Here is a 12,288-nt window from a genome sequence, read left to right as displayed (position 1 = left end):
TCTTATGTATATATATTCTCTTATATATTTTCTTTTAGTATATGTATTGTATCTTATGTATATATATTCGCATAATAATATATTTTCTTGTTGTAGTATATATATTGTATATTATGTATATATTGTAGCTTATAAATAATTCTAAGTATAGACAAAGAAATATTGCGAAAAGAAGCTCATGGGTAGAAGCAATAAATTTTATTACCAAAAAATGACATATCTTTCTTAGTCATCCTTCCCCCAATGGAATGAGCACAACAAGGTACTAATACCACCATTAGAAGGAAAAAAACTAAGGAAGATGTGCCAAAATACAAGTTACATATTATTCTATGTATTATCTCTAACAAATCTCATAAATCCTTCAAGGTTCGGAGGAGGTTGCGTTGGTGGTGGTGGAAAAGAAGCTTGTTCATCACCACTTCCGGGCGAAGCCGAATCCTCCGTAAGTTCCGCTATCATTTCTTCATAAGCTTCATCTATCGCCGGTTGTGCTTCTGCAATTCCAAAGTTTCTTCTTTCCGAGCGGATCCAATCTCTAAACAATACTGATTTTTCCAAGCTATCCCTCATAGACGCTCTATGATCACCTATTTGCAGTCTTGCTTGACTGAAAGCGCTCTCTGATGCAACAGTTGAAGCTTGAATTGATAAAATATCCCGAGCCATCCTTGCAAGAACAGGAAAATGTTTTTCCCTTGCCTTCCACCATTCCAAAAGATCAAAAGAGCCGTCTGGATTCTCCTTTTCAAGTCCCTGAGACAAATAAACTTGAAGCTCATTTAGATGTGAAGTTTCATCATAATTTTCACCTTGAGACCCCCTGAACTCCGTCCAAGATTTAAGAGCTTTTAAGCCCGCAACTCTTTTAGAGGATTGTGAGCTAGACGAAGTAGGGGTTGGAATAGTTGGCCTAGCATGCTCTAAGGCAAGTTGATAAGCATTATAAACTGTTTGAGCGTTAATCTTAATTGAAGCTTTTGCATCTGCAAGTGTCGCAATTTCCTCATTTGAAAGATCTAAAGCCTTATAAATATTTGAATACCAAAAATGAGGACCTCCCAATTTCATTGTAGGATTTAGCATTGCAGCAAGACCATAAATAGGAGGGATAGGAAAAAAATATTTTTTAAACTTTTGTTTCATTTCATTTATAGCAAGTTCATAAATATCCCCACCCTCACTAAATTCAACAAACAAATCAGATAGTGCTGCAATATAAACTAAACAGTTTGAAATAGTAGGATAATATTGCCCAGAAAATGCATTTGTTGCAATTTGAAAATGTTCTAAAAAATCTAAAAGAATTTTAACATTAGTCCAATCTTGAGTGGTAAGCATTTCATCATCATCTTCACCACCTACCCGAGAATTAAACGTTGCATTAATTGGGTTTCTATATTCATATGCTACTACTAAACTTTCGTACATACAATTCCATCTAGTCGGGCAAGGTTTAGGAACCTTTCTTTCTCTAAGGCCATATTCATCACATTTTTTAAAATACTCTCTAAGTCTACTTCTACGGTTTGAATAAAAAAGCCAATTAAGAGCCATTCTAACCTTTTCAATTTCTATGTTTAATATTCGCATACCATCACCGACAATTAAATGATAAATATGACAAATACATCTAACATGGAAAATATTAGTAAATGCAGGATTTAGTGTTGTTGTAAGCATGCCTATAGCACTGGTGTTACTAGAAGCATTATCCATTGAAATTGCCATTATTTTATCGCTAAAGCAAAAATATCTACAAATATCTGCAACAGTGTTAGCTATAAACTTACCTGTGTGACGCGAATTAATTATTCTATATGCAATTATGCGTTTTTGCATTATCCATTCCTCATCTATCCAATGACTTGTAACAGTTAGGTAATCACAATCATTACCACTTCTACCAATATCAGTAGTAATAGAAATCCGATTAGGTATATGAGTAAATAAATAACGCAAATATTGTTCATATTCATGTTTGAATTTATAAATATCACTCTTAACTGTTGCGCGAGGCCAACCTTTATAAGTAGGATTAAACACTCTTCTAATATAATGAACCCAATTAGGATTAGAAGCAAAAGTATAAGGTAAGCACATAACAGTAATCATCTTTGCTAATTCTTCACGATCTCTATTTGGATCGTAATATAAAATACCTCCAGTGACAGTGTTAATTCCTGGTTGAACTAGATTTGAACCTGTACTAGGGTTAACCGCAGAATCTACACTTGTCCCCTCTAGATGCGCTTTCATTTGAAAAAATCTAGCCTTATCTCTAGGGTGTGTTTTTATGTGCCTAGTCAAACTACCTGTGCCGCTACGGTCTCCTACATATTTATGCGACATTAATTTCCCACAAGTTTTACACTTAGCCTTATTTTTTTCTCTTACTTGAGTAAAAAAATTCCAAACTAATGATGTTTCTAAGCGTTTAGCAGGTTCTCTATTAAAAGTAGGAGTTTCTACAGGTGGGTCGACCGGTGCATCACTTGGGTTATTAAGAGGACTAGTAGGTGTATCATCTAAATCCGGTGCTTGAGTTTCATCATCATCCTCATTTTCCTCATTATTTTCTAAGATGGTTTCATTAGGATAAAGAGCATTCATAATTTCATCATCTAATCTATCACCTGGTGCAACATTATGATAAAATTCACTATCGGTAAATTGAAAACAAGGGTGATCACTATCAAGAATTACGGAAGGAGGAGGACGTCTAGGTTGGCGACTACTTTCAACTTGCTTATCTTTTCTAGGTCGGGGAGCCGGGGGAAGGGTAGTTGGTTGGCCACTACTTTCACCGGTTTTATCTTTTCCTTTACCAAACATTTTTTTCAAAGTAAATGCCATATTAATTATAATTATGCAAACTAAACCACACAAAAATATATTCTAAAAACGTAAGAGTTGAAACGAGTTTACCGGATTGCCGAACAACTTCTTGAAAATTGAAAATCGTTGAACACTTGAAAACTTCAATTCAACAACTTCACAATTTTTCACGAAATTTCAACAATAAATTAAGTAATTGTAGTAGAGAGATTGAGAGAGATTGAGAGAGATTGAGAGATATTGAGAGATATTGATGAATTGGTGAATAAAAATGAAAGAATGAGGGGGTATTTATAGTTGAGAAATGGGGAAAAGTGTAATTATATAAAGTTTGGGGGCCAAATGGCCATTTTTTTAACTTAAAAAACGGTCATATTTTCAGCCCAAACGGCTAGATTTTAAATATGGCCGTTGGAGATTTTTTTTTTTTTTTTTTGAAAAATAGCCGTTGGGCCCGCCAGGCCCGCCTGCCGGTCCCGGGCTCGTGGGCTCAACCATGGAGACCAGCCCGTGACGGGCTCAGGAGGCCCACCAAGACCGGCCCACCCAGGACCGGCCCACCAGGCCCACTAGGCCCGTTAGGACCGCGGGCCCGGTCCGGTCCGGTTCAGACCCGGCCCACCGAGCAGCATTACTTATGGCCAATAAGCTTCAATCCTCTCCCATAACTCTTAGCTCCCACTGTTCCCACAACAACCAGCACTGCAACTACACAAGGCTCAGGCAAACAAATGTAGGAGAAAGATTAACATACAACTTATACCTGCACTCTTCCTAAGCACAAGTAACAGAGCAATTCCCATTACTATATCGTGATTGATGCTGCATCTTCATCGATTATCCAAACAAAATCAGGGGTGTCGAGCCTCCGTCCTGCCAGTGTCCTGTATATATGAAGTTACTCGATAGGGCAACTTTCTGGTCTCGTTTTCGGATCACCCATCTCATCCATAACTTCAAAATTAAGCCCTGGAAACTTCTGACCTAGCAGTTTACATGCTCCAAAACTTACTGCACAATTAGACATCCACATTGTCTCCAGCTTTGTAGCATTGGCCAACAGAGCCTTGTCAATAAAGGAGCAGTCTCTGATCTCCAACTTTTGGAGGCTTTCACAACCAGAGAGCACGTAATGGAGGACCACGTTTTCTTGTTGGACGTCACATTATGCACTCGTGCAATACTTTTTTTTTTGGAACCCAGGAAAACCCGCAGCCGCTACAACCTCTGCCCTTCGGGTGAGCACTCTGTGCGCACTGGGTAAACCCCCCATTGTGTAATAGCCTGCAAACCACATAGGGGATGTAAACCGTACTAGGCAAGCCCTGTGCGACAGGCTCAGACCCAGAGGGCATTGAGGGTGGATTGATCCCTCGTCAACTCGTGCAATACAGTTATCTATAGTCTTTTTATGCAATTGGATTATATTATTTATTTTCCCTATACCTTTCTATTTCCTTTTGAAAGATGATTTTAAGTCAGGTGAATGTAAATTACCACCACAATAATTTGTGCTAATGAGTTCAAGTGATTGTACCAATATTTACCAAACATTCACACAAGATGCTTATAATATAACTTCCATTATTACTATTCTTTATTTGTAACTAATTGCTGAGAAGTCGCACAAATTGATGGGATAAATGAATGGGGAAAAATTGGTGGGATCCTCTCCATAACTTTTAGCTCCGAATGTTCCACCATGACAAGTACCGCAACTACACGAGGCTCGGGAAAATAAATGCAGTAGAAAGATTAACGAAGAACGAATACCTGCACTCTTCCTTAGCAGAAGCCACTTTATTCAGAAGGGTTTCCACGTAAAATCTTGGTGTCATTATTGCTGCATTTCTATTCTTCCTGATTTAACCATAACTTAGTGTTCCGCGTTTATCACTAATACCGTGAATATTATTTTTGCGGGTCTATATTTTCCCAACAAGTGGTATCAGAGCCAAATTTCTGTCTTAGTGTGCTCTGAGGTTGCAGCACAGTCTAAACTTCCACATCAGAAAAGAATTACTTTGGTCTCCTAATAAATAGTATTTGTATTTGTGATAAACGATGAAAGCCAACACTAGTAGAATGATTACTTTGAGTGGCACAAATTATTCCATTTGGAAGGGCAAAATGGAATATTTGCTCTATGTCAAGAACTTTCATCAACCTGTCTTCACCACTATCAAGCCTGATAATAAATCAGATAAAGAGTAGAATTTGTTATACATACAGGTTTGCGGCTTTATTAGACAGTGGGTTTAGACAGTGGGTTGACGATAATGTTTTGAACCATATTTCTGGGGAGACACATGCTCGGACCCTATGGGAGCACCTTGAAAGATTGTATGCTCGAAAAACTAGAGACAACAAGATGTTTCTGATAAAGCAGATGTTGGGTTTAAAATACCATGATGGTTCCGCGATGACAGATCATCTGAATAATTTTCAGGGGATCATGAACCAGTTATCTGCTATGAGCATTAAATTTGATGAAGAAATTCATTTTCTGATGATGACTTTATCATCCTCTTGCTATACGTGGATGATATGTTGATTGTGGGCAAGAATGCTTCCAAGATTGACGAGTTGAAGAAATAGTTGAATAAGTCTTTTGCAATGAAAGACTTGGGTCATGCTAAACAGATTTTGGGCATGAGAATTACTTGTTCGAGAAACGAAAGGAAGTTTTACTTGTCACAGGAGAAGTACATAGAACGTGTACTGGAGCACTTCAATATGAAGAGTGATAAATTGGTTCGCACACCCCTTCCTGGTCATGTGAAGTTGAGAAAGAAGATGTGCCATACAACAACGGAGGAAAAAGAGAGAATGGCCAAGATTTTTTTTTCCTCTGCCGTTGGAAGTTTGATGTATGCAATGGTATGCAATCGACTAGATATTGCTCATGCAGTCGGTGTTGTTAGCAGATTTCTCAAAAACCCAGGAAAAGAGCATTAGGAAGCTGTAAAGTGGATACTCAGGTATCTAAGAGGAAGCTCACATGAATACTTATGTTTTGGAGGATCAAATCCAATTTTGAAGGGCTATACAGATTCTGATATGGCAGGTGACCTTGATAACAGAAAATTCACTACTGGATATTTGTTTACTTTTTTAGGGGAGCTATATCATGGAAGTCGAAGTTGCAGAAGTGTGTCGCACTGTCTACAACTGAAGCGGAGTATATTGCGGCTACTGAAGCTGGCAAAGAGATGATATGACTCAAGAGATTTCTTCAAGAACTTGAATTGCGACAGATGGAGTATATTGTCTATTGCGACAGTAAGAGTGCAATAGACCTAAGCAAAAACTCCATGTACCATGCAAGAACAAAATACATCGACGTTAGATATCATTAGATTCGTGACCAAGTGGAGAACGAATCACTTCAGGTCAAAAAGATTCACACGAGTGAAATCCTACTGATATGTTGACCAAAGTGGTACAAAGAGACAAGTTCGAGCTATGCAAAGAACTTGTCGGCAAACACTCAAACTAGAAGATAGTGATACCTCCTCTAGATGAATAAGACTGAAGGGGGAGATTGATGGTGTCCATCTCATTCAAATGGTTTAGTAGCCAAACTTGTTGAATTGGTATTGGTTTGGTAGCCAACCTTGTTGAATTGGTATGATTTGGTAGCCAATTTTGTTGACTTGGTTTGGTTTGGTAGCAAACCTTGTTGAAATTGTAAAAAGTGTGTGCAAATTATCAAATATTGTAGGCTTTAGAGAGTGATGTTTTGGCTATAAAAGGAGAGCTTCAACTCTCATTTCAACACACCAAAATCTTAGACAATACAGCTGAGCGAGAGAGAGAGAGCAAGGTACTCCATAGACTATAAGAAAATAGTTTGTGAAGAAAAATAGAGTGTGAGAGATATTTTAGTGAAGTGAAAAAAGTAAAAGAGTATTTTTTCTTTGAGGGTGTAGTGGTCTTAGGAGTATTTATACTCGTTATTACACAGTATAAAATTTCTCGCTATAGTGATATCAGTTGCTCTCGTGGTTTTCCCCTTATCCAGAAGAGTTTCCATGTAAAATCTTGGTGTCATTATTGATGTAACGACCCGATTGCTCGTTTTGAGCAATATCGTCCAGTTCGGCAGTTTGAGGTTACGAGTAGTTTCATATTATGTGTACTGACTTGCGTGCGCAGTTCGGGCGTAAAACCGGAAAGCTTTTATGTGAAAATATGAAAAATATAGTAATTTCTAGAGTTAAAATTTGGTTTTTAGTTGACTTCGGTCAACATTTTTGGTAAACGGACTCAGATATGTGTTACAACGATCCTGGGAGGTCCGCGTCAAATATGGTACGTGGGCGTATGCCCGAAATTGAATTCCGAGGTCCTTAGCCTAAGAAAATAATATTTGAAGAAAATTGTTGTGCTGGTTTTTAGAGAAAATAAATAAATGAATTAATGTTTGAACTCGTTGGTATCAGGCACATATTTTGGTTCCGGAGCCTAGTACAGGTTTTTTATGATATTTAAGTCCTATCTATAAAAGTTTGGTGAAAATCGGAATTGATTTGACGTGATTTGGATGTCCGGTTGAAAAGTTAGATAATCATGAGTTTTGAGGTTAAATTCATAGTTTTGATGTTATCTTGATAATTTGATCACAGAAGCAAGTCCGTATGATGGTTTTAGACTTGCATGCATGTTTGGTTTGGAGCCCCGAGGGCTTGGGTGAGTTTTGGATAGGTTTAGGCTATGTTGCGCTTGTTTTTGGATGCTTCATCGTCGTTTCTTCAAGAAAAAATGATACCACATTAAGAAAATGAGATCGAAATTCAGTTTTTATTGAACCATTAGATCCGTATAGAAATTACGAATCCATAGGAAAAAGAATCATCGAATTTGGACATCGTATGAGGAAGTTATGATCATTTTCGTGTCGGGAAAAATTGCTGGTTTCTGGTGTGGTCGCAAATGCAAACTTTTTCATCACAATTGCGATGCCTAGTTCGCAAATGCGAACTTTTGTCGCAAATGTGACTTTTGCTAGCCCTGCCTTGTTCGCAAATTGCGAATGCTGGGTCGCAAATGTGACATTTAAGGCCTGTTAAGTGAGATTTTTGACGAGATTTTACCCATTTTTCAATTTTCTCAATCTCTAAACCTCCATAAGCGATTTTTCAAAGACCCAACTTCTCCAAATCATTGGGTAAATATCTCTAATCAATTTTCAACTAGATTTTGTGATTATATCTTAGATTTAACATCAAATTCATGAGAATCTAAAGGAAAATTTGGGAAAAATTGCGAAATCTTTCAAAAATGTAAAATGATGATTTGAATGACCAAATAGTATCAGAATTAGATAATTTTTGTATGGGTGAACTTGTTGGGTTCCGAGGTGCGGGAACGAGGAGTTGACTTTTGTTGACTTTTTACAAATTGTATAAGAATCATAGTTTTGTCAATTGAAATTATTTTCTCTTGCATTTTTTGATGTATTCAAGTCGGTTTTGGCTAGATTTAGCCGAGCGTTGATGAATCAGTAAAGTAAAAGCTAAATTGAGTATTGAGTTGGTTGGATTGAGGCAAGTATCTTGCCTAACCTTGTGTGGGGGACTTCCCCTTAGGTTTTGAGTCTTCTATGTAAATTGTAGTCCGTGTACGCGAGGTGACGAGTGTGTGCTCGGACTTATTTATGGGAGATTTGCCTCTAGGGTTCTTAGGTCCTTATGTTCATTATGTGCAAAGTATTCCATCATGCTTGAGTTTCCTAATCGCTTAAATTACCTTTATATGCTCCATATGATGTTGCTAGCTTTCTTCTAATTTTTACGTGTTACTTGTCCGCTAATTGCCTTAATTGAAGTGATTGCCTTCCTTATTGTTTTGATACTTCTTGATTGTGAGTTCCCCTATGGCTTCGTACAAATATGTTACATGTCCATTTTTTGTGGTTACTGGTGTAATTATCACGTGCTTATCATGTCTTGTTGTTTTGTTAAGGTCAGTGCGCTTCTTGGTTTTCTTTTTGTGATCCTTACTATGTACTATTCATGCTTGACTTGATGCGTATTCATGTTGGACTATGCTTATGGTAATTCCTTGGTATTTGACCGTTGTTGAGTATTGACTCAAGTTGGGATTCATTTTGTGAAGTTAATTGTTGGAACGAGATTGGTTATTGTTGATTCCCTTGCCGGGATGTATTGTTTATGATATTGTTTCCCTTGCCGGGGTGTTATTGCTTATGATATTGTTTCCCTCGCGGGAATATTGTTGTTATACTATTGTTCCCTTGCCGGGATTCTTTTGTGATTGGTGTTGATTTGTATATTGGGATCGGGTTGCACGTCGCAACAATATTATATGGGATCGGGTTGCACGCCGCAACAAGGACTAATAAGGGTGGACATGTGGGGTCGGGTTGCACGCCGCAACATCATTATATGATTTGGATCGGGTTGCACGCCGCAATAATATTATATGATTTGGATCGGGTTGCACGCCGCAACATCATTATATGATTTGGATGGGGTTGCACGCCGCAACATCATTATATGATTTGGATCGGGTTGCACGCCGCAACAGTATTATATTATTGGGATCGGGTTGCACGCCGCAACAAGAAAGAATAAAAGTGAATATTGATTCTTATGGTGAGAACGAGAGTAAAAGCACGAGAGATAAAACACGAAGGGTGATGCCGTGCACTTTCTGTTTGCCGTGTTTATTTGTAGTTATCAATTCAAGTGTTTTAACTGTTTAGATTCCTTTACTGCTGTGATCCTTTGTGTTAGAATTCATAGTGTTTTCAATACCTCGCCGTATTTATATATACATATTTCAATACTTCAAATTTCAAAATTTATCACATTTTTATTCAATTAGTTACTCAATTAAATTCTTTTAAACCGTCTGAAGTTGTAATTTACTTAAAAGGGAATTTCTACTAAGTTAATTTATTAAATCCAATGTTAAAGGTAATAATTCATTCGATGTTGTATTTTAAATTGAAAAATGATACTTTCTTTATTCAAATGATTTCTAAAAATAACTTCATCTTTTCTTGCTGAGTTCCTAATTGGTTTAGAAGTTGTACTCTACTTTACGTCATGTAAATGAGACTCCTGGAACATCTTAATTGCATTACTCATGGGTCCTACGTACTGAGTAACATGAGAACGTGGTTGTACAAAGAGAGACAAAATATGTGGGCACAAGGTGCCGGGTGTGCTAAAGGTTTGGAAGTTGAGGTTATGATCTGAGACATCGAGTTCTGAGATGGCTGGGGTTGTGCACCAGAAACGATATGATTGATTGAGTGGACACTGTCTTCCTTACTTGAGTTCATTCTACTTCTCTGTGTTCTAACTATGTTTGTGTTGATTTATTTGGTTATTTTTCATTTACATTCGAGTTTCCTTTTATTATTTCGACTGTTTGTAGATTGATTTATCCCTGTTGTTGATATTATTTCGTTACCTTTATCTTAATATTTGTTACCATATCCTGTTTAATCTGTCTGACCAGTAGGTGTCTTTACTGTTCCTCATCACTACCCCATCGAGGTTAGTCTTGATACTTACTGGGCACCGCTGTGGTGTGCCCATACTACACTTCTGTACATTTTTATGTACAGATCCAGGTATTTGATCGGCAGTAACGATGCGTGTCGTTGCGATGGAGACTCAAGGTAAACATGTTGCAGCGTTCGCAGGCCTCGTAGTCACCTTCATTTGTACTTACTTCCATTTGTTCCTTTTGTTTCGGAACAGTGGTGTATTAATTTTGTATAACTACTCTTAGAAAGGCTTATGACTTGTACCACCGGTTTTCGGAATTGTAATTTGTTAAGAGTTATTTAAATTAAAGATAGCAAATATAACTGTTATCTCAGTTAATGTTAGGCTTACCTAGTTTAGAGACTAGGTGTCATCACGACTCCTTTGGAGGGATTTTGGGGTCGTGACAGCTGCATTTCTATTCTTGATGATTTAACCATAATTTAGTATTCCGCGTTTATCACTAATACCGTGAATATTATTTTTGCGGGTCTATATTTTCCCAACATTAAGAATATCAGCTTTCCGTAAAGGTTAAATCATCCTATAGTTAATTCTTTCCAATTTTAATTGCTAGTATTTTCTAATCGTGGCTTCTTTTCTGCAGGTGGCAACTTTAAGTCCATTAAAGAGAATTTTTTTTACAAATACACTTTGATTGAAGGTTATGCCTTAGGCTTAGTAAACAAACTTGAAAAAATAACTTATGAGGTGAAAATCCCGCGAGCACTGATGAAGCTCCATGTTCAACTCTACATGGTATTTTTTTTTAATTGCGGGGCTCCTCCGCTAGCTGTAACAACCCGAATTACTCAACACAAAGCTAAGGTATTTTATGCGATAAGCATCTAAATAACTAAAAGATTACAACTCTAGAATGAAAAAAAAAACAAAAGGAGTTACAGAACTGCTGAAGAAATATGGTAGGTAATTAGAAAGGGGAAAAGGAATTAGACAGAATCAGAAGAGGAGGTGAGGAGCACAGACTTTGCCTAAGCATAATCACAATTAGCATAAATCCTAAAACAGTAGACCACTCTCCTTTTAAATCTTTGTCACGTCTTTCCCTACTCTGTCTGGATTCTAAACGGATCTCTTGTTGGGTTGTCTTGTCCTTGGGCTTCTTTGCGGTCTACAAATAAAAGAGGAAAAGACAGGAGTACCTATAAAAGTGAAACTATTTACCCTGCTCTACCCATAAAAAAATTCTATCTATTAAATAATTACAATCCCCTACCCATTTAATAAACAAACGGGTATATTAAAATAACTACCTCATGCTTAATGCCTTACCTATAAAAACCCAAAAGCTGCTCAAAATTTCAGAAAATAAGCGCACAAAATTGAGATTTCCACCGACATCCCCTAATTTAAAGAACGCTAAGTGTGAAAGAACAGATCGAAGATGCTGATTCACATCTTATTTTCGGATTTTGATTTCGCTGTTGTTTTCGAATTTTGATTTCGCTGGCAAAGCAGAATGTCAAAAATTATAAGTATTACAGAAGTTTAGCGCTCAAACTTTTGAATTTTTAGCTGAAAATTCTAATCTCGGTTTGAAGATCTAGAGATTTAGAGGTTTGATTTCGAAAAATCTGATGTTGAAATTCAATATTTGACATCAACACTGTTCAAATTTGCATTGTTGAGATTCAATTTTGGACATAAAAGTGATTATAACTTCAGAATCATGGAATATATACCAATTCTGCTGCAGCATAGTGGAGAATGGGGTGATAACAATAATTTCATAAATTTTCATGTTGATGCAACTCTAATAAAGACCTATTGGAAATATGAACAACTTCTCAGAGAAATTGCAAAGCAACTGCAAAAGAACAATAACACAATAGTTATTCAGTATGCTATTGCTCAAGGATATCCACCAATTACAATTTGCAGCGATATGAATGTCAATGTTTAC

The sequence above is a fragment of the Nicotiana sylvestris genome, chromosome 2 (genome assembly GCF_000393655.2).
Source record: "Nicotiana sylvestris chromosome 2, ASM39365v2, whole genome shotgun sequence".
Classification (NCBI taxonomy): Eukaryota; Viridiplantae; Streptophyta; class Magnoliopsida; order Solanales; family Solanaceae; genus Nicotiana; species Nicotiana sylvestris.
Note: the sequence above shows the minus strand (reverse complement) of the source record.